This window comes from Ricinus communis, chromosome 2 (genome assembly GCF_019578655.1).
Source record: "Ricinus communis isolate WT05 ecotype wild-type chromosome 2, ASM1957865v1, whole genome shotgun sequence".
NCBI lineage: Eukaryota > Viridiplantae > Streptophyta > Magnoliopsida > Malpighiales > Euphorbiaceae > Ricinus > Ricinus communis.
In genome coordinates, this window is record NC_063257.1 from 25,324,774 (window position 1) to 25,328,969 (window position 4,196).

At 38.6% G+C, this 4,196-nt stretch overlaps 1 non-coding gene across 1 annotated transcript; it reads left to right on the forward strand.

Annotated features, from left to right (window-relative positions):
• Positions 1-343: 343 nt before the first annotated feature.
• LOC112534618 lies at positions 344-449 on the forward strand. The gene has a single exon (XR_003078894.1). It is a non-coding gene; the product is annotated as a small nucleolar RNA R71 (small nucleolar RNA).
• Positions 450-4,196: the final 3,747 nt, after the last annotated feature.

Here is a 4,196-nt window from a genome sequence, read left to right on the forward strand (position 1 = left end):
TCCCGCTTTACAATTGGCACTGTAATGCGGTCCACCACATAATTCACATCCGGGCTGAACTACTTAAACCGGCATCTGAAGTTGTTCTATCTTTTTGGAAAGTAGCTCTACTTATGCCACCAAGGCTGCTGTAGGATTTGCCTCAGCCCGATATACAATGGGCTTTGGACCTCTAGCCCGTGGAGTTTGCCACTGATAAGTGTTAGTGGCCATCTCTTCTATCAAATCTTGGACTTGCTCAAGTGTTTTGCTATTGATAGCTCCCCCTGCAGCTGCATCTACCATTTGTCTAGTGGCTATATTCATGCCACTATAGAAAGTCTGCACTTGCATCCGGAGAGGAAGACCATGGTGTGGGCAACACCTTAACAAGTCCTTGAAGCGCTCCCAGGCTTCGTACATCGATTCTCCTTCACCCTGCATAAAAGAAGATATGTTATTTCGCATTTGAGCAGTCTTAGCAGGAGGAAAATACTTATTCAAAAACTTTTCAGCCAAAGAAGTCCAGGTAGTGATCGTTTTCGGTAGCAAGGACTGCAGCCATCTTTTCGCTCTATCCCTCAAGGAAAAAGGAACAGCCTCAACCGTATGGCATCATCAGTTGTTCCATTAATCTTAAAGGTATCACATATTTCCAAAAATATGGCGATATGCTCGTTCGGATCTTCACTCGCCAATCCTCCAAATTGCACCGTATTCTGGATCATCTGGATTACATTCGGCTTTATTTTAAAATTATTGGCCGTCACAGGAGGCCTCACTATCCCAGTTTGCGTCCCTGCTAGAGAGGGCCTAGCAAACTCGTACATGGTCCTTTCATCATTACCTCCATTTGCAGTGTGGTTCTCCATCTCACTAGTTTCACAAACAGGAATCTCTGCTTCAATCTCCTCCTCTACTACATGCATACACCTCCTTAGCAATCTAAGAGAGCGCTCGGGTTCAGATAAAGGCTCAGTAAGATTAGGATTAGAGCTCATGGTCATAAACTACCTGAGCACAATAAAGAACAACAACACCAACAAAGAGGATAAGAAAAAAACTATGCACAGAAAACAAATTATGAACAAAAAGAGAAATGACTAGACTAACAAAATTAAGATTTCAATTTAGTTCACAGAAAACCATTCCCCGGCAACGGCGCTAAAAACTTGATGTGTGCTAAGTCAAGCAAGACTATGACCTAAGGCAGTGTACCTATCAATGGAGTATAGCTAACGGCGAGTACCAAGTGTCGTATTCCCCAAAGAACGTGTGAACCTAAATGTACTCAATCTTCTCTGTTATCTAATCATACAAAATAAATGGTGTTGATGAATAATTTCTAAATTAACTAATAGCTATTCTAATTGTTGTCGAACTAGGTAGACTAGGGAATGATTAATTCAAGTAAAGGAATAACCCTTTGGGAATTCTTGTCTCTAAGGAATGGAAACTAAGGGTGGAATTGATTGATTGAATCCAATTTCCATGGGAAAATCTCTACACAATTAATGCCTTTCTCAAGGACACTAACATCTTAACTTAGATTAATTAGGTTGAAATCTCTTCCTAACTCTAATTACCCAAATTAGCATTATGTACCATTTAACACTATTGAGAGTTGTTAATTCTCAATCCGGTAGAACGAACACCCTATCTCTAGGCGAATTCAATTCTAGGTTGCAAAGGACAATCCAAACCTAAACGTCTTTCTCAAGATCATTCAAATTTCAAAAATCATTCAACAAGATATGAAGAACAAATCAAAAAATACTTCCATTGCAAACCAATATTGACAATCAATACATTCAATTCAAAATGGAAGTACAAAAATCCCTAGATAAAGAACCCCAATGGGTTAATAAGTTTAGCTAATCATGTTCATAATCACAACCAACAAGAATTCAGTTACAAAAAAAATGAGTAAAGGTAGAGGAACCCGAATACACCCTTGGATGAGAGTGAATAGCCCCAATTCCTCATGCCCAATTTTAGATTGATTCTTGTTCCTCTTACTCGGATTGAAACCAATTGACGATCCTCACAAATCTTTGATTTCGAAGGGAATCCAAGTGAAACCTTGATCCAAGTCTCCTTTTCTTTTGGTTTCAACTCAAAAAACCCTTAGACAGAGAAAACGATAAGTTTTGGACGTTCTAACCCTAGCTGCCCCCCTTTTTCTCTTTTCTTTCTTTTTAAATGAATTTGACTAGCTGCCATGAACATGGCTGTGTTTATGCCTGTGTTCCCAACACATTCTGGTGTTGATGCCCGTGTTACTCTCTGTAGCCGTGCTCCCTAAAAACCTTTTTTCCTTTGATGTTTGTTGCATCCAACACGGCTGTGTTGGTGGCTGTGTTGGGAACACGGCTAGTGTTGAATCCAACATGACCGTGTTAACATTCCTCATGGGCATACTTAGCTTATTTCGGCAGCTTTGACGTCCAATTATGCTCCAGTTCTTCCCTTTATCATACTTTGACTTCTTTTGGACCTAATGCACACAAACAGACACATAGGGTGAGTGTTGGGACCAATTCACATCCAAATATACATAAAATCAATCTTAAAAACCCCATTTAGATGTATGTATTTTACGCACATCACAAGACCAAATTCTTAAAGAGGAAGCAAGGAAAGAAGCTTAAAGAGGAAACAAAGAGGTGAATGCTTGTGAGCTTGACCTAGGCACCTAATTTTGTATAGGAAACAAGCCAGCCGCCCCTTTTAGTTATTTAGGAAGCTTCTAATTTAGTCTTTGATTTTTACTTTCCTATTCTAGTTTCTTCCTAAACTTGTAAAGGAAGTTAAGGTGTATCTTTGGCTATTTAAACACACTATAGCCGAATGGTTCAAGTTAATGAATATTTTTATTATTTATTCCATTGGGAGAAGTTAATTTTTGGTTCTTCTAAGAACTTGTGAACTTATCAAGAGTTGTTCTTGTGGCGTTCTTTGAGACTTATCACTCACCTTCTTTCTAATCTTGAGTGTGGCGTCCAAAACCCTTCTATACCAAGGTTCACACTTTTAGTAAAGTGTTGGGCCGAGGTCTTTGTTCGTTAATCTAACTTTAAAAATTCTTGGCAACAATTCAGCAACGTGTTTCTTGTAAAATTCATCAAGAATCACATCACGAATACTTAAGGCTAATGAACATATTATTTTAGTTTTCTAGCTTGTGTGAAATCAAGTTATGGTTTCTTTCAAGAACTTTATGCACTTATCAAGACTCACACTAGTGAGCATAGACTTATCCCTCATGTCGTTCCTTTCTCTTTTGTTCTTTGCCTACCCTTAGTTGGCAATCAAACAAAAAATAAGGATTGATGAGTCTAATTATGCTACCCGTGGATGAATTCTTAACTGAATTCGATTTCTCTCTCAAGATAACCGAATTTCTAAACCTAATAACCTAAAGTTGGAATCTCTTCCTAACGATTGATTCTTAAATTAGCATTAAGCCTTAATCCGCCTCTATTAAGCTTTGTTAATTCTTAATCCGGCTAGTTAATTATCCTTATCTCTAAGTGACTATTAACCAGTTCTTGCTATTCAAAATTCCAATTGCCAAATGGACTTCTCAATCACATAAAGCAATCTAAACACCACAATTCACAACGTCTTATGAATAATGTATTATCTTATTAATACTGAAAGCAAGAAGAATACAATACTAACTCAAACAATCCAACAATATAATATTAAGCTAACATAGTAAAGAAATCCCAATGGATTTAATCAATCTAGCTAAACATGTGCATGTTTAAAACAATCTAGGAAATCAATTACAATGGAAGAATAATGAAAATGAAACATGTACACCCTTTTCTGTCGAATTGGATGAGCAGCTCCAAATCTGGATCTGCACTATGATTAATCTCCCAAAATGCCTCTTGAATTGCTCCACAACTGTTTTGCACTTGGAACCTTGCGATTCTGGGGTTCTTCTTCTCTACAACTCTCTTCCGCACTCAATACTGTGCCAAAATCGAACCAGCCGCCAGGGCTCTCTTTCACTCCTTCCTTTCTCTTCTAACCCTAAAAAATTCGTTTTCCTTATATATTTGTTTTAGCACGGCCTGAGTCCAAGCCGTGCTGAAACTATGGATCTCACAAAGTAGGTTTTTACCATGATCGTGCCCCCACCGGTGCTGGCCACCACGGCCCGTGGTGGAGGCCATGGTGGCCTCAGAAACCGTGCCCAAACCATT